We start from the raw sequence: 20,284 nt of genomic DNA on the forward strand, positions 1-20,284 counted from the left end.
AAAAATTTGAAAAAAGAAAAAAAAAAAGAAAAAAGAAAAAGCAAAGCAGCAGAGTGCAAAACAAAAGTTTATGCATCTTTATGGGTATCTGAACATTGTCTATTATAGAAAAGTTCCATTTTCTCTATTGTATATGATGATTATTATTAGCAAATAAATGCATTATTAAATTAAATAAGTATTGTCTTACACGATCAAAGACTAAGTTTTTAAGAGAATTAAGCAGAAAAAAGACACTTTACCAGTATTTTACTGGTAATCAGAAAATAATAGCTTTGACACAAAATTTTTCTTGCATATCTAACAATCACTTTAATGGCAAATATCCTATTTTCATGTCTTTACTTTAAAATAACTGTAAGAGGAATGACAAATTATATTAGATGCTACTGTGACTAGATTTCTTTCATTGGCACTTTGATGGCTATTGTGGTTGAAAAGTAAAGATGTTTATATGGGGTATGATAACTAATCCTTAGAGGCTTGGCAGGTCATGGAAGTATTACCACCTGTGAACCAGTACTCTGGCTTGCATACATACTAGTTTTCAGTTCAAATGATATAAGACAAATAGTTTCTCTGGGCATTTGTTATTTTGTGAACTGTATTTGTTACAGGATTTCAGGTACCTTACATTAAGTCAAAAAACAGCAAAAAACTTCCTTATTTTATCAGTTGTATTTAAATACCCATTACATTATTCTTTCTGTGTTAATGAGTACATAATTCATAATGAGTCTAACACTGAAATCTCTGCTCACACTTAAGTCCCTTTGGAAATAAGAGAAAAATTCCTTGAAGAACAACTTAAGTCAATGGCTCTTAATTCTAGGTGACTATGTTCCTGGCTGTACACATAATTTTATTTGAAAATCTTGTTGTTAATATAAATTTATACTAATATGCTCTAGAAAGTACAAGAATGTAGTTCTGGGACTTGAACATGAAAAGGTACTTTCATGCAAGTTGTTCTTACACAACTAGTCCCAYTGACAACACTGAGACTACTTGTGTGAAAATGAGCAAGTCACAGGGATAACGATTTACAGGATCAGGACTCAAAGAGACTAAACCTCTTGTCTATCCCAAAGCTCTCATAGGATGGAGATATAAAGAATGTCCTATAAAAGAATTCAGGAATCAGATAATGTCTGTATCCTCATAAGTTTATTTGACCTTCCTTATTAAAGGAAACTTAAGTTTAAGAGCCTTACTGAAATTGGTACTATATGGTGAATAGTGTGAGAGATTAAATCTTTTAAAGTTACCTCCCTGAGCTTCTAGTTTTGGATCATAATAAGAAAATTCATACATGTACTTTCTTACTGTGAATTTTCTTCAATTACGATATCATGACATTTTTCTTCCTTTTTTTGAACATTTCCTCTACCTGCAACATATATATTCAAAACAAGAAATACCTTTCTTTAATAGTGCTGGGTTTTAAAACCCCTAAAATTTTACACATGAAGATAAGTGAGGCTACCTGAAGCTTTTCACAGAAGTTTGCCTAAAAAATATTTTGATAACTCATAATTCAGAACATTAATGCAATTATGTAGAAACTTAGGAACTGAACAGGAGTTGTGAATAGAGGGTTTAGCCAACTTAATTTCTTTTAATTTTACTGTTCTTTCTAACAGGTTAATTTATTGTTCACCAGAATAGTTTTGTCCTCTTCAGGGACAGCTAAAGTTATTTTTACATATCATGAAGGAAGAAGTCATTAATTGCTATTAGATGCTTGAAAGAAAATATGCTTGGTGTTGGATACATTAGACTCCATTTTTACCTCTTTGATATCATTATTTGAAATTGCATGATAATTTTTCCAAAAATCAAGCGAGGTGTCGTCGTATTTTTTGGAAAACAATGATGATGGAGATGACTGTACATAAGATGCTATATAATTTCGAAGAGTTTGTGTTCTTGCTTCAACATTTTGAAAAATAACCAGAACACTTGTATTTGTGATTTTTTTTGTGAGTTCTTTTTTGTAAATTTTTTAATTTTTCAATGTGTAATCAGCAAAGAGATTCTGCTATATCCTCATTTAGGCTCTGTAGTAACTTAGGTACAAAACATTAAAAATTTTTATATGTAATTCCAAAAGCTAGAAAACTTCAAGATTAACTGTAGAGTTAGAATTCCGGTGTTTGAAGAGTGTGAAAATACAATTTTGCATCCCGCTTCAGAAGCAAAATGGGTTGAGAAGAACTTTGGTCAGCAAACACTGATAGTGSAAGTGAAAAACTGAATTTTCAAAGTATTTTTAGAAGTAATTATTTTAATCCTCTGACCAGTTTTAAGGTCATTGTCTTAGAACTGATCAATGATCAGTATTGCATGTGGACAGGTGATTAAAAGCTWGTGTCTCCAGTTCTCCACTTTAATGTCACTGTCTCATTGACTGCAGTGCAGTAGAGCATGTGTATTCACTGGAATCTGTCATCTTTAGGAAATCAGACCAGCTTAGAGGGGCGATTCACAAAACCAACAGTGACAATAAAGAAGGATTAGGCAGTTCACATGTCATTTTAATTGGGCAGAGATAAAAGCTGATTGCTGCAGCATCGTGAGGCACACTTCAATTTTAAGTGATTATTTATGAGACAACTATAACTCTGTTGCTTAGTCATTTTTATAGGCAATTGGAAGCAGGGAAAACTCAATTTTGACCCTACTGGTTTTGTATGACTTTGTAGTGAAAGGTACAGCTACTTGTAGCATTGTTACACAAACGTTATGAAAACTGTTCCATATCCCACTTTTGGGAAATACAATTAAATATAGTAGATTATTACTCTGGGTTTTGTTTAAAAAGATCTTTGTCTAGATAATACTCTGTAATCACAATTAAAAGTTCTTAAAAAATGCCTAGCACCTAAAGAGTAACTAGGCTCCAAAACATGCCTAGGACTATATTAAATAATATACTAAGTATACAAGCAGAGSAGAATGCATAAAACACATCAGGGCTTTGAAGATTTATCAAAAATTATAATTTTGAAGAATAAGTGAACCATCTTACTTTATTCTGTTATTTTTTTAAATGTCATGTGTTGTAAAACTATTCTTTATGTTGCATGTGTGTAGACTGATTTGAAAAAAGCAAAGAAATTAAAAGTTTCACCTGTATTATTAAATATGTCATTTATCAGTGAGAATAGAGAGCTTTGCCTATTTGCATAATTTATTATAACCTACAGCCTTTAACATTTAGAAGTATCAAAGTAGGAAGCTGATAACTTCTGTGCTAATTTCTTATCATTTTTCAAAAGAACTCCTTTTTTTACCCAACTGATGCCTCCTAGTGTTTCACATAATAAAACACTAATGAGTCAACCATAAATGTAAACATTGTTTTTTCATTGTCTTCATCTTGTGTGGTACATAAAATTAATATTTATGTATTTAATTTTGTATGTGTTATTGCAATCAGACAGGAAACTCACATAAATTCAGATGTCTCATGTTAATGGATACTGAAGATGCATTTTTATTTTCTCTCATTCTAGCTTTGCCTAACAGTGTTTTGAAAAGTTTTAAGTTATATAAAGTATAYTTTATTTTTCTCCTTTTGTTTCCTATATGCATTAAACGAACTTCTCAACAATGTATTGTTAGGSTCAAATGGGAATTTTAAAAATTTGCTAGCATAATTCTTTGAAAAGCAAGCCCTTCAAAATAGGCAATAAATAGAGTTACAGAAATGTTTGAAATATCCTATGGGACCTCACAGACAAATAAGACGAAAAACACTGGTCTGAGACATGCTTGCTCACTGCAGTCCTCAAAGAATAGTTAAGTTATTATATTTTGTAGCTGTTTCTGTTTATTTTACTGCTGTATAAGCAAGAAAATAGTATTAAGACAGTTTTCAAATTTACAAAATGTGCACCTTACTCTTTTAATTCTACATGTGGATTATCAGTACTTTTGAAAAGAATTCATGTGCATAAAATATTGAGATGGAGCTTGAAGTGGTAAAGACGGTGTCCTTTTCTTACAAGTGCAGTCTGGCCATACAACTCCTAAATGCTTGAAAAAACTGCATTCAGGTCTAACAGTAGAAATTTTTACCTTTTATTTTATATAACAGTGTAATTTTCTAAAAGTTATCTAGCATTAGTGTGACAAAACAAAATCTATGGGCCTCAGCTCTATGTCAGGATCTGTCAGGTATGATCTTATAATGATAAAGCAGCCAAGACTGAGCATACTCTTGCACAATTTAATGCCACACATTTTTATGCAAAGTAGAAATCAATTTAATGAAAATTGAATTTTAAATAAAGCCTGTTATTCTAAGACCTTCAAGAAATTCCTTGGTATTTGTTCTATTCAGGAAGGTTTAAAGAGAAATAAAGTCAGTCTGCAATTAAAAAATCAATGTTTAAGGGTTTGTATCGGTAACAAAAATTTGTATCTTCTCAATGCACAAATTTAGGGCCCACTTACAGAWACATTCTGACTGAATGCAGAGAGTTAAATCTGTATGTGCAGATCTCAGTGATGCRAATTCGTATTTGATTTTAGAATATTTTAAAAATGCAGATTTTAGGRTTCTATTTTGCCATCAGCCCTATTAATATAATATTTTTCTCCCAAAAGTTTTAAAATGCAGAGAGACCTTTTTGAGATCAGTCATTTATTTAACAGAAGAAATATCGCATAAAGTCTAGCCTTTAAACTTCCTCGCATACTGAAAGTGTTTCCAAATATGCAAATGACACCTGTTATGTTGCCAGAAAAGCTAACATGCTATTGATAGAATTTTCTGATACAGTTACAATGCAATTTCCATTGTGAAGAGAAAGCAAATTTGGGAGAAAAATAGAGGGAAACACAGCAAAAAAGAATCTTTGAGTCAAGTGTAGGATTGATACTCTAAAATACTGCCAAACAGAGCTCCACCGGGCATTGTTTCTTTTAGTTTCTTTTTGTTTCTTTTTGTTTCTTTTTTTTTTTTTTTTTTTTTTTTTTTTTTTTTTTTTTTTTTTTTTTTTTTTTTTTTTTTTTNTTTGATTGCAGAAATATGTCCTAGGAAAGCGTACAAGTGTGTTATCTGACTTACTTAGACCAAGTTCTGGGCAAATTGTCTGAGAATTATTTTAATACTGTATGGAATACGCTCTGGCACAATATGGATTTAGAAATCACACCAATGAGGTTTGATAGACTATGCCCCATTTGTAGTCCCCTGAACAGGTGTTCTAGCAGTCACCTGCTCCTGCCGGGCAGATGTACTTATTTCTGCCTTCTGGCACTTTCCCTGATATTGGAAGCCTGTGAGAGTTTGAGTGAAGAGAGCTCCAGAGATCTTGGCCAGTACAGCTGGTCCTGGAAAGTCAGTCAGTGTCTGCTGCTTTCATTTAAGTTAACCATAAGGCAGCCCACAGATTAAGGACAGAATCGAACAGATGGCATAAAGCTCCTCTGCCTCCTTTTCCCACATTATAAAGCTGATATGAAACTTAGATTCAAATCTAACAGGTCTTCCATTAATCTCGTTTCTTCAACTGTGTTACTGATTAAATAAAGTTTACAATGAAAATTATTAACCAAATACCAGTGTAGGAATTCACCTTWAATATTACCATCTTTTATTTTTCACACTGTAGTCACAAGATGTAAGTTAACTGAATTAGAAACAACATTATTTATGTTTGCTTTTATAGATACAGGATGCATGCCACTTGTGGAAACCATGCTCAGTTAAATTTCACTATTTACTTTCAAGTTGTCAATCAGTAGCTGTTAGCAAAGTATGTGCAAAGGGCAAGGAGGGGGGATTGTGAAATTGTTTATAAAACACATCTGCACAAGTCCACACATAGTGCAAAACATTGTCCATGTGGAACATTAATTTTAGTAATGTAAAAAAGCAGGTAACCTCGTAGCGTGGGCTATTTATATGATTTTGAATAAATTTCACCCCTAGTGACAAATATTTTTTGATATGACATTACATTTGAAATAATTGTTATTATTTTAACCAGATAGTTTTTATATTGTTGGATGGTTGAAGAAATTGTAATGTTACAGAACACATTCACAATGTAAGAAGCTAGACTGCAGCACTTCTCATTTAAAAATTCAATATGGACTTCTCAATGAATATTGGTTTTAATAATTTCATTGGAGTTAGGTGGAAAAGCTGTCCCTAAAGATGGGAGCTAATGGAGGAGGGCACTGTAGAGAAATAGCAGGACACTAACATTCTGTGACAATCCTTTAATGCTGGCCCACATGTCCCCTTGATCCTGGCATTTTAGCCACAGACTTTTAATGCCAAGAACTACCCTCTGTTTGCGTATCCCACGGGAATGCCAAGGCAACTACTTTAAAAAATGTTAATACAGTCTGGGGATATTCTATRAAACCAGCAAGAGACGGTATGTTCTCTAGACTTAGCCTCAGGGCTACTTTCTGTCCATCCATCTGTGTCCTGAATGTGTTTCTGCCTACACTGAGTGTGAAAAGTAGGAGAACACCRAAAGAGCAGGAAGGCTTTTAGGCAGATTAAAAAGAATGTGGCTATGGTCTGTTTGATAAGATGGGATACAAATGGAGGAGAGTAGACAACACATGGTAGTCAAACTTAAAACCTTAATCTTGCAGAATTTCTTCATTAAAAATTCCTGTCAAAGTGTATATAATTGGTCTTGCTGTGAATGATCATTGATCATTGCAGACATAGGGCAGTCCTCTGAATTATTGTTGAAATATGTTGTATAGCTGCAAGGGACCAATCMTTGGAACAGTATTTGGTGAGAACTTATTTTGCCCACAGAATCTTGGAGAAAACACCAGTTTTTCTTTCATCTTGTTTGCTTAAAAGACGAGAGAAGGAATTGATACAGCAAAAGAAGAAGAAAAAATCCATGTTACGACCCCAGTGCACTCTGTGAAATAACTGTGAATCTGCATGCTTCCTAAACTTCTTCATGTTACTGAGCCAGAAAGTGCAACTGTGCAGTGGCATACTTTATCCAAAACACACACAGGCAAATTTCAGAAATGATAAATGTGACCATAAATGTTGGTAAGATCCTATGAACTGGCACGGTCATTTAAAACTAAAACAATTTTCATTTCTGTTCTTGAGTAAACACATTTTAAAAATATAACCCAGTCTTCTTGGATTAATAGTACTCTTATTTATATTATGTGTAATTAGCTATTGGAAAAAATATAGATTTATGTTTAAAATGTGTATTGGAAAATAGTTTTCTAGTTTACTCTTAAAAAGTGATTAAATGATTGGCAAGCTACCTAATTAAAGCAGAACTGCCCATAATTATACCTGTATCCTTAGTAGGTAGAAATTATCTTCACAGGGAAAATAATAGGATCTGGTGTCTCTGTTTTATTGTTGATGCTGCAGTCAAAAGATTATGTGTAGGACAGAATCAAGAATTTTCTTCTATGTGTCCTGTAATACTGGCACACAAGTTAAAAATTGGATGAGTACTTTTGCAGGTTTTCCAAAAATTGTTATTGACAAAGCAAAGTGAGAAGCTATTTTCAATGCATGTTCCAGTACTTAAATCCTCATCCAGAAGTTTGCGTTTAGTTCAGTTATGCTTGCAGTAGATATTGTCACAAGCTTAGTATTACATTCAGTGGTAACCTGCAAAATAGTCATCTAGAAAGCTCTTTACTGGGTGCTTTTCTGACATTTCATGTTTTTAAAAATTGCATTGAGGGTGATACAGTGGTCCTTATGACTTGATACAGCAAGTCCTTATGACAAATACAAAGCAAGCAATAGAAAAAAAAWTTTTTTTACGTCACATTTTTAATGMTGTCAGGATTTTTTCCCCATATTTCTAATCATGGAATTAGATACATAACTGAGAATGCAAGGATTTCTCAATGGAGGCAGGGTGTGATTTTTGTTTAACTTCTGTTTTTTCAATAAAAAACAGTATGAAACAATATCTGTTGCAACAAAGAGACATGACAAAAAAAWAAAAGAAAGATATTCTGGTCTGTTTTAGGAGCAGTATTTGATATGCATCTGGACAAATGGTGATTTTCTGGAGCTGCTTTCTGTTACAATTCTCTGAAAGTCACTACTGTGAAACAGTAGTACTCTGTTCAACCACATTTTTATGTCAGCAGTTATAAGCAAACCTGCCAAACCTGATGAGACCATCACTTCTTTGACTACTACAACAGGACACTGAGTAACACTTACACAAATTTCTGATTAAAACTAATTTTGAGAATAGTCAAAAAGAAAGTGTTTGTTCATCCCCTTTGTTTTACTGTTTTCCAGATGTGATTAGGAAGAGGAAGCTTTTCCACTAATGGATCAGAAGATTGCTCTATGAATTAAACCATCCTAAAAATACAGCTTCCATATTTGATACATATAAATTCAAAATACAATGTAGATATATAAAAAAGACCTCTTTAAATCATGAGGAATCTAAAGACATACAGTTTTGTGAGATTCTGCTGACAATAATTTGTGAAAGAAAGATTCATCAGCACTCTATTTTCATATTTTGGTCTAAATCCTATTCTGCATGCAGAGTAGTTATGTCTGTTCACAAAGACCATTTTGAATAGATCATGATATAAATTATATATTTAAAACTAAAATACAGGTTTTCTACTGAAAAAGTGAACAAACAGCACATTCCATTCCAAAACATGCGCCAATTTTTTAACTAGTTTCTTGGATTAAGTCATTGCCAGCACTACATGCAGCCCATCAGTTACGATTTCCAGGAAGACCAGGGAGAAGAATCTTTCAATATGAATTCCAAAACCTAAAAATAGTGGGCGGATTTAAAAGATACATGTTAAATCTTAATGTCCAATTCAGTAATTATCATCTCCCAAGAGATACCTGAACTTTGTTTAAGGCAACAGATGCAAGATAAAAAAATTTGTTAGTGAAACACAGAGGCTAAACAATCTAACACACATAGTATAAGAAAAGGGACTCAGAACCCCTGAATGTAAATTTTAACTGGAATATTTTTTTTTTTTTTTTTTTTTTTTTTTTTTTAGGTGCAAGTCTATTATGCAAAGCCTCAGGTGGATGAAATTATCAACTTCACTAAAACCTAAAATCTGTGCTGGGATGTATTCACAAAATTAGAAAGGACTTAGGGCAACACCTAAAAGGGGAATTGAGGTTTTATTTTGTTGTGTCCTGTTGTCTACGGGAATCCACATTCCCAGATTAAATCGTTAAAATCTATATAAACTGGTTTAATTTTTATAGCGGAAATTCAACAACTGAGAAACCTTGTTGGAAAGATTTGCTATCCTTAATATAGAGCCAATATTGGTAGATTCTGTCTCCCGTTGATTATAGAATATTCTGGTAGAAAGGTATTCTCAGTTTCCATATGTGAGGTAACTCACCTCACATATACCCACCTATATATTTTTGTAAAGGTAATGAAAGAGTCATCATCAAATGAAGGACTATAATTGCRCCATGTTTCACTAGAATGCCATAGTTCCTTATCTGTTGAGTTAGTCTCTTGTTCTCTTTTACTTCTCCTACTAAAAAAATGCAAGCCCTTCTGTGTTTCTAGTCTTTAATATAATTTTAAACTAATTTAAACAATCAATTCTGTGCCATCTTTTCTATTGCATTGTCTCAAAAGTTTGATTTTACTTTATAAAATAAAATGTGTAAGAAAAAATTTCTTTTAATTTAATCTTTGCATTTGCAAGTACATTCATCTAAATACATAAAACTAGATTATAAATACATCTGTGACAGTCTCTTATAATTTTTAGTGACCCCATTATTTCAAGTTTGTTTTTGAGCAGAGACATACCATGCCTAATGAAGCTCTGAAATCTAGGATGGGAGTTAGAAACATGAAAAGGTGTTTGAATATGAGGACAGTGAGCATGCTCTAAGTCAGTAAGGATTTGATTATGGATTGGCTGAGACAGAAAGTACAGCCTCAGGCTGTGATAAATCTCTCTGTCTACCTAAGAGTTTTTAATAAATCTATATGAGAACAAATAGTTCAAAAGTAGCCATTTTTTGCATATTCTCTCACATCTTCAGCAGAGCTTGGGTGGTCCATTAGAAAAGACCTTGTGGCCTAGTATGCATGCCTCTTCAGCCCGTTTCTCATATAGTTAATGTGCTTGCTGAATATGCGGGTGTAAGTCCAAACCTAATTTCCTGACCACATTATTATGCTTGAATTAATGAAGAAGAATAACAACTCTGGTTAAAAAGTCGTGCTGATATTCTGTCTTGACTGGTATTTATCCAAGAGCTTGAAACAGCTCATGAGTTATAAAAACACACTGCTTTTTCCTTTTCTTTTATTATTATTTGGAAGTTCTGATTTTAGAACTTTACTTTGATTTCAGAAATCAAAGAAAACTTAGATACACATGTAAAAATATATTTATTTAAGAGTATTTAAGGTGTAAGTAAATAGATGACACTATGTCCTTTACTCGTGTATSCTAACATAAGTTCACTGACTTGATGACCTACTAAAAACTGCTTTATACACAGAATTCAGACTGTTAATTAACAACCACCTCTTTTTCTCAGTTGCACTCTAACTTTTTTTCCAGATCATTAGAAACAAAGAAGCATTTTAATATTTCCAAATAAGATCTCCTTATCTTCTGTTCCAGACCATACTGGAAGAATGTAGATGTACTACTTCTTTCATCAAGAGTGTTATAAGCAGACTTAAGCAGTTTTCTAAGTGCCTCTGGAGGTTAGAGTCTGTACATTCACATATCCTGAAATGAGATGGAATGTAATTTTATGCTGTTCTAGAGCAGTTCTCAGATTAGGAGAGTATACCCCAGCTTCTATCTTCTAGATGTTAATTGTAAAACTCTGTATAAGTTTTATAAAGTTGAATTAGCACAAAAGGTGATTGAGTCCAAAAGTCCAAATCATTCCCTTTTTCTGATGTGATTCTGAAGTACTATAAAATAGCAAATAATCACTGTATACGAGTTACATACAGGCTCACTGCTGCCCTCATGAGAATTCCAGGTGCTCCAGATTACCTGAGCTGCTCAGACCATTAGGTGCTATATGAATCTTTTCTCCTTCCTGGCAGCTGGCAGTCCCATCTTATTCCCAATATATACAGCAAAACAGCATGTAAAACTTCGGAGCAAAATTCAGAAGTGTTTGTTAGTGGAACAGTGCTTTCTTAAAAAAAAAAAAAAAAAATATATGAGGGAGGGAGGGAGGCACAGAAGGAAGGCGTGGAAGGAAGGCGCAGAAGGCAGGAAGGCAGGAAGGAAGGAAGGCAGGAAGGAAGGCGCGGAAGGCGCGGAAGGCGCGGAAGGAAGGCGAGGAAGGAAGGAAGGAAGGAAGGAAGGAAGGAAGGAAGGAGCATCTGTGCTTATTTGGTATACCTTCAAGTGGTTTGTCTCTCTTCAGTTAACAAAAGGGAAAACTATATAAATTACTTTACAGCAGAAATAAAAGATTTTAGAGACTGAGCAGAATTTCTGAATTGTTTCCTGAGAATAAGCATGCAGTTCTGGTCCCAGGATGAGTCAATAGGCGGAGAGTACTTTTTAATTTTTAGTGAAGATCAGGTTCTCCTTTTATATTAGAATACACAGTTACCACTATTTGTTTTGCATTTCTGTACTGACAACTATAACTTACTGATTCTTTTTAGAACCCCCCTGGGCTCTCAATCGATATATTCCATAGTGAAAAGAGAGGATGCAAGCAGCAATAGTAAAGCTAACTCAGTCATCTTTTGTGCTAATTCAGCTTTTCAGACACCCTAGTTCTGTAATGCTGGAGTATTGGTAGGTTATTTGTTCAATATCAATTTTAGGTATAATGCTGCTTTTGTCTGAGAGCATAGCTAAGCAGAGGAAAGATATTCTAGCATCTACGATGGCACCCTGGATTTGGGCAGTGTGGGTTTAACTCTTTCTTCTAGAACCTCTTTTATATGACTGTGAGGATTTTGCTTTGCTTATGCATCAATTCGCTGACTGTAGAATGAGATGGTATTACCCTGAGGCAGATTCTGTGGGACCCAGACACTGTGGTGATGGTGTCCGTATGAGTACCATAGGGAGTAAACAAGGCAATGTAGACTATAACTATGTAGTTGCTTTTAGAGAGTTACAGTCTAAAGCAAAGCAACAGACTCTTAGATAAGAGTCTCACTTTTTCTAGAGATCCATTTTAATTAAAGTTTAGAACTTTCTGCTTCTTTCTGTCCATTTTTCTTCTACTTCTTTAGTAGTTGTGCCAAGGTGTCCATGTGTGTTTCTTCCACTGTCATCTGGCTCCTTCCCAGCAGATGCACACAATCTGTTTTGCTGTCATTGACAGGACTCAGTTTATGAAAAAAAATGTGGCAGAACATGCTGCTGTAGTCACTTATACRGGACTCTCTTTTCTAAGTAACTTAGAATAAATTCAGTCTTTTTAATTTTTTTACATATTGTTCAGCCATAGGGTTTTATCCAGGCCACTTTGCACTTGGTTAAACATGGTGTTTGTTTAATATCTTAGCTTTCTTTTTGATTCCTACTTTGTAAAATATAAATTTGCCAATAATATGAATATAGAAATCACCACAAAATGTTCACAGGTCTCAATTTCAAGTGGCAGCAGTAATCCTCACCATTCTGGAATAAGTATAGTATTTCCAACTATTTTAGAAAATATTACAGTTTTTCTTTTGATTTTTATAATATAAATGTAAATTTTCCAATCTGTAAATAATTCTGATCTTCCAATGATGTGGTATCTCCTGCATATATCTGAATTATACAAAAGGATTTTATGTAAGGGGATACATATTCGTTCTCATGCAAATTTCTAGTCAGTAAGAGGCTGAGTAAAAACAAATTAAAACATTAAATTTTTTGCTTCATTGCCTACAGAATAAAAGCTCTAAACTTTAATGTTATCACTTATTATTATGTGGTGGTAAAAGGTCCTAAAGAAATGAGGGCCTATTGTGCCTGATGCTGTGCAAATACACCTTAATGGACAGCTCTAGCTTAGGCATTAACAGCATGAACACACAGGATAATAAAAAAGAAGGTAGACAGAAAGTAATGCAAATTTTTTTACTATTATGGATGTCTTGCTGTTCTTCTCAGTATTCAGTAGGAAGACTTGGTGAAAGCAGTTAAACTTTATGGAAGGTATCTAACAAAAAAAAATACTGCTTATTAGGTGGTGGGGTGTTCCCATTGTCTTTACCAAAGAAACAACTAATCAACACCTCAGATTTTGTGTTCCATTTTTGCTGCTTTCTACCTCTATCCCAATGAAGGCAGAGATGACAACAGCAATTTCCACATGGGCTGCTATTACAGTTTAAGACATTAAAATACTGCTAACACTAAATATATGTGGACATTTTACACATTTATTAAAAATCAAAATTGGTTTTACAAGCTGATATTGCTTGTAATCCTTTTATTTTCATCTGTAATGATCGAATTTTTCTGTTTGAATTATATTTTGTCCAGAGAGGTTGATGGCTCTGGCTTTTTTTTTTTTTTTTTTAATTCTACAGCTAAAAAAAGGAATCAGTGAAAGTCCCCATTAATTGCCCAAATTGAAAACTAATTTAGTGAGTCTAGTGTCTTGGATGCCTTTGAAATATCTATATCTTTAAATATAGTTAAAGAAATTTGATTTGTATTTTTAGCACATACTTTTAAACACTATTTCATTTTGGAGAGTGCCTTTATATACTTATAACACTGAATTCACATTGTTGTCTCTCACATAGTTGCATATTTTCTGTCATTGATGGGGTATGATGTTGAAAAGGCTATCTGGAAATATGCTACAGTGGTAGATTGACATGTTAGCTAGGCTTGTGGTTTTTCTGTAAAATTGTTTCTTATGCTCATATATTTACATACTTGTACATATATGTGTGTGTGTGTGTGTGTGTGTGTGTGTGTGTGTGTGTGTGTGCTTTTTCTACAAATATATATGGTTTTCAAACTATGATTTGATGCTGGTTATGCCTTAAACTGTAAATAAAACTGTCAAAATGTCTTTCCACAATTTGACCTCATAAAAATAATTAGTCCATAAACATGTAATGATCTTTTTCCACATATATACAGTTACTACATAAAGTGAAAATCTTTCTTCTGCGGCTCCAGACTTAAAATCCTTCTATATTAAGGGTTCGAAATATCATAATTTTGTGTTGGTTCTTCACTTCTATATATGCTGGTGTATGCTGGTATCAAAGTAGTAAATGTAATTTGTCTTGATTTCATAGATATGTTGAATTAGAAGATGACTGTAACCCCTATTTTTCACTAGTATATATTTTTTTCTTTTTGCTTGGATGTCTTTTGGGGAGAATATTTTGAGTGGCTGGGGAATGTCCATTACAAGCTGGACATTCAAGGTTTCTGAAAATAATGCCAGCTTTTAATTAGTCCTGACACTGCTTTAGGATGGGATTGGTTAGTATATGCATTCCTAGGAGACAAAAGCCGTCAGGGTACCAGTTATCAAACGTAACATAAAATGACAAAGAAAATGGGGTCCTCAGATGATTTATTTTAGTACCTCTATACCTCAATTGCTAGGTTCAATTCAACTCCAGAAATATTATTTCCAYTTAGCTATTACCCTTTTAGGACCAAGACTGCAACACATCTATTAGTTGTTTGGGCAGCAAGAAGTGAAAGGCATAATTTAATACATTTCTAAAATACTAGAATTTAAATCCTAATATTTGCAATGAGTATTGATACTTCTCCAAAGTGTCAGGAAAGACAGCAAAGACCAAATGAAAGACTATGGAATGTAACACTTTCTCCTTATGTCACCTGTCATTCTTGATTTTTTTAAAATTAAGCATATTGATTCTATTTCCTTTGGTAAAAAAAAAAAAAAAAAAAAAAAAAAAAAAAAAAAAAAAAAAAAAAAAAAAAAAAAAAAAAAAAAAAAAAAAAAAAAAGGAAAACCTATGAAATTTATTACAGCTTAGCAGAGCAATATATTGCTTTTAGAGCTAAATACTAGACATCGGAATCTCAAAACTATTTGCCTGGTATTTCATGATCTTACTTGGAATCTGATATGCTAAAAAAGATTAAATTTATATATGTCTGAATTGGACAAATTAGATTATAAATTCCAAAACTGAAGACTTATTATATAGAACCCTATTGTGTACGTTAAGCAGTTTCAGAGTCTGTTTCAGATTTCAATGCTGATCTTAGCTGTAGATACTTTACAAGTAAGAAGATGCTTCAGTTTTTTCTTCATTTTATATGGCTGATAACTTTCTATGAAAAAAAAAACAAATAAACAAGCAGCATAAGAAAATTGGTTAAATTATTAGCAGAAAAACAATAGGCTGAGAGCTGCTTTTTCATATGCACTGTTCATTTTAGTTTGCAATAGACCATTTAGTTTTGTATTCCATTTATTTTCATCATTATTGAATACGGATTAGTCTTTTCAGTCTCCCAGTAATGTTTCAGGAATAAATATTCATACTTAAGTGATAGTGTGAGGATACCTCTATATCTTCAGATAAACCARTTAAGATTTATCTGAAGAATAGGTTAGTAAATCCGGTGTATGTTCACATTGTGTGCTAGCACTTCAGCAGTAACATAAATAACTTGAAGATATCATTAAAGGTATCAGTTATAAGTATGATAATGCAGTATAAAATTAGGATAAAATTAATATTATAAAATTACATTTTTCTTGCTGTTCACAAAGTGGAACAGTTGGAACTTTTCTCCTTGAAAATACTTTCCAGTGCCTTGCCACTAGCGTGTTTCCATGGGAGAATCACCTTCTCTGGCAGGATCAAGCAGATCKTTTCATTGTATCAGCTTAGATGTGGACTTTTCACGAGGAGAAACAACCTATTTTTGTGATTTGAGCTGGCCTCAGAAATGTATTATTTATAGAGCAGAGTTCTTCACCAGTAATGACAGCTTGGGCTAGCACTGCCCCTGGTGAAAGCACTGTTTGTATGGGGAATATATTTCTTTATAAAAATACATGTCTACTTTTTTCAATCTGTTTGCCCCCGGATGCAGGACAAACACATTACTCAAGAAGAAATACTTATCCACAGTCTAAGAGCAAAAGGGACTGTCTGGATGGAGACAGAGCTGACCACTGACTCTTTCACAGCACACAGATTTTGCTGTGGTAGATATTTCCGATCCATCTGCTTAAATTTCAGAAGCTGTGTGCATTTATGCAGTGCAAGAGATACCTCACAGATTATTAATTTTGAATCCCATGAAAATATTCAACATACAAAAATTTCAGTAATTGATTATTTGGTCAATTCTATTATGGCTTTCTGTTTTTATTAAAATTTGTCCTTGGCAAAAATACTGACAGTGTATTAATAATTTATTTATTATTTTGAAGAAAAATAGTATAATTTTGAGTGTACTTTTTTCATTAGAAAATTTAAGCATGTTGACTGCTAATATAACTGAGGACAAAGCAGTCCTTTGGTGGCAATGCTTCCAAATTATCTTAAATCGAGCTTAATTGACAAATCTCTCTAATATCATACTAATTTGTTTTAAATTGGCAGTGTCATTAAGCTTTCAAAARCAGTATCACCATAACTGCTCCAGTTTTTTATTTCTGTAATATAAAAAAAACTAAAAATAAGAATGGAAGGATACCTTTCTTGTTTCCAAGGTCTTATAGTCCCACTTTCATTTGTTTGAAAATGTGAGTATGAAAATATTAAATGTATGCAGTTGAAAAAATAATATATGTTGTGTCTTTCTGATTGTGCAAATTATATTATGTAGAAAATACACATTTGATGTGATACAATGAAATGTCTTTCTTCAGCATTTAGTTAGAAATAACATTTTAAATTGCAATCCATTGTATATCTCTACTTTCTTTATGTTTCTGTGTCATCAGCAGTAAGGCTTTGACCTCTGCTTCTGAAAAAAATTTAAGCTAAGAAATCTCTTATTCAAATGCTCAGTTAAATAATTTGCATCCCAGTTAAAGTCAGACCAGACCCACTGGGCAATCCAAGCTCTGAAAGATCCTGACATTTTGTTGAAGAAAAGCCAGGGCATTTCTGGAGCTGAGAAGAGAAACAGTTCATTTCAAGAAGGTGAAGCAGATGTTTAAGAAGCATGTAATCTCTTGGCAACATGATCACTTTCAAATCTTCAATATCCTATTCATTTTTATTGTGTTTATCTATCTAGGGCATGCAAGGCAAGGAGTTTTTCTTTTCTTGTGCATAGGGCACACTCCTATTAGCAGAAGCTGGGTCATGGACTGAAATATTATATATTTAAAAATATTTTTTTAAAGGCAAAGTAGCAAGTTTTATCATCAAAAAGATGTTGTGTACAGCTTTCATTCAAATTCCTGCACACAGTAGCTTCTCAGTAAATCAGGAAACTGTAGCTATTTCAGCATTACATTGAGCTAATATTTTCCTTCCCCAAACACCCATTGTTACATAATAATACCAAAAAAATATTTCCACAAAACTGAAAATAGTCAACTTGTTTAAAACAAACCTGTCTGAGACATCTCTTGCTTTAAGCAATAACACCTGGTGATGGAGGAAAGTCTTTTCCTGCATTACTAGTTTGCGTGGTTTTGGTTTCTTTACTATCTTGCTTAATGAAAAAAAAAAATGTTTAAGCAGATTCATACAGTTTCTATTCTGAACAGTTGAGTAGGAGAAGACATTCTACGAAAGCCATTTCTCTTACTAAACTGGACTAGTGGTACAGGCTGCTAGTTGCACAAGGAAACTTGTGTTACTATCTCCTTAAGTTTCTTCTCCCATTTACCAAAGACTWCCTATCAGAAGAGAAAATCGACATATTCACCAACCATATTCTATTCTCTGGCAAAATTTTCCCTAAGCACATCACAGAAAACATTAGATATTAAAACCTCAGACCAAAAAGTTTCTTCCCATTTACATGAAGCCATGAGAAAGGTATATGCTATGAAATTGTACATTTTTAGCTTGGACATGTACAAAACTGCTCTAAATGAGGCTTCAGGGAATAGTGATCTGGGTGAATTGTGAGTTAAAGGACCACATTTTAGTAGAAGACTTGAATTCTTTTCCCATCTTTTTTCTGTAGACCTGCTGCATAACTACAAAAATTCCATTTGAAAATTCCTACTTTTGCTGTAAAACTTCACCAGTATCAGTAGGTCATAAGTGAAAAGCAGGGAGAGAAAATTTTATTATATACATTATTTTATAACAAGTGTACTATTTTCAGAAGCTTCTGAAAAAAATAACACTTGTCATTTGAGAGCTGCAGCTGTTAGTCTGTTGAGACTTAGAGGTTATGGGGCAAATATTGAATTATTCATGAAGGCTACTGCTCTAGTTGACAGAAGTTCATCAGCTAATTCCCCCACTCCATTATGAACTTTATTTCAAATTCAGTCAGGCTACAGGGGTACAAGCTGTTACTTTTAATAATCATGTACCAGAAGTTTCATAAACTGTATCTATCGCATAAGCTTTCTCTTTTAAGAAAGTTACTTACTGTTTATTGAGAGGTGATAAGTGCTTGATTTTAATACTTTTAATTCATGGGTTATGTGAATAATCTGATGTGCTTTCAAAATTTAACTTTAAATGTTAACTTTAAAACTTGTTAAACATTAAATGTAACTTTAAATTTTAACTTTAAAAACTTTGAAATGTTTGAAAAATGTATGTAATAATTTTGTTTTACCTTAATTCAGTTTGATGAACCAAACCCCCTGACATTTCTATTATATGCGTATTCAGGTTTTTCATTATTTACTAATACAAGGAAGTTTTGTGCTGTTACTTAACAATACATTTTTCAGTTTATAGGCCAATTCAACATATGTTACTGCAAGAAAATCTCGGTTTGCCCAACATAGGTAAATCAAGTACTTTATATTCCAAATGCTAATCCTCTTGCTTGCATGATGGAGTTGAACTAGATGATCTCCAGAGGTCCCTTCCAACCCTAAGTATTTTGGTATTCTGGGATAAGCCAACAATTTTGTGGTGCAGGCTAACAGATTAATGTTAAAATATTTTATGCTTCTGCGAGGTGGTGCTGACATTCTAGGTTAGTTTGGCAGACACCAAAATCACGTCATGGAGTGCTCACAGTGGATATTGTAGGAATATTAAATATCAAAGACTGTGTCCCAGATTGAGTGATAAAGAGCTGTGTACCTCTCACACAAGGGGTTACACAAATGCAGCTTTTCACATAGGCAGAATTGTCAGCTATCTCTACCTTGGCCACAGCAAAAGCACAAATCTTATCAGCTTGTATTTGTTTCCTTTAGGCGATTACTCTCTCTTTTTACATGTCACTACAGTCTGATTTGGGAGATTTGAGTGCAGTAGGAAATTTCAGTAAAAATTTCTTGTTCAGTTCATCCCATTCTCCTCTGTGGAGATTTCTCCATGAATGAGATTGAAAAATGTCTGTTTAGTGGTGTGCTTGATGCAGACCGTGCCCTTACTTATCCTGTGATGACCTCATAGCAGCAGCACATGCCCTTTTGATGGGGAGGATTATTGTAATTCCCTCCTAGAAAGGCTTCCAGCAGCTCAGCTCTGTCACTTGCAGCCTGTTCAGAATTCAGTGACACATTCGTGTGCCATCTTGAGCAAATACAATCATCCCCCTTGCACCTTCACGCACTTACTTTGTCTGTGTGAAGTAGCTGTTTGATTTTAAAGTTTGCTGTCTTAGTTTTGAAATCCTTAATGGTTTAGATCCTGGCTATTTTCAAAAACTCCTCCACAAATATCATCTTGACAGATATCACCACCTCCACAACACATTTTAGGAATCTCAGCATCACATCTTAGGTTGGCAAGTTATGTCCTTTGCCGTGATAGGCCTTCAGTTAAGGAACTCCTCCAGGAAATCTGTCTTGAGCCATATACCTTTATCAGAAACATTAAAATTACATATGTATTCTTGGCTACTTATTTTTTCTCTGTTATTATTGTTCAGTGTAATTCATATTAAGACCATATTTATTTCAGTTCCTGTCAGTAATTCTTAATGGAAGAATTCTTTGTTCTTTCAAATTTTCTTGTTCCCTTATTTGTAGAGTAACCTAAGCATACTATTGATGTAGTTATGGATAGAGACTTCTTAATGGTGTTTCGTGTTTCATGACAAAAGCACGAGCTTTTCTTGTGTTAACATATGCAGTATGTCAGTATAATTGTTTACTAAATAATACACAGGCTGCTTTTACATTTTATGTTTTTTTTTTTTTTTTTTTTTTTTTTTT

The 20,284-nt window shown here is 33.4% G+C and overlaps 1 protein-coding gene across 10 annotated transcripts in view; it reads left to right on the forward strand.

The window, feature by feature from the left end:
• MEF2C (myocyte enhancer factor 2C) overlaps positions 1-20,284 on the forward strand; it is a 124,201-nt gene that overhangs the window by 1,407 nt on the left and 102,510 nt on the right. The gene's annotated exons all lie outside the window — the stretch shown is intronic.

Source organism: Malurus melanocephalus, unplaced genomic scaffold (assembly GCF_030028575.1).
Source record: "Malurus melanocephalus ecotype Western Australia unplaced genomic scaffold, MMel_1.1 scaffold_528, whole genome shotgun sequence".
NCBI lineage: Eukaryota > Metazoa > Chordata > Aves > Passeriformes > Maluridae > Malurus > Malurus melanocephalus.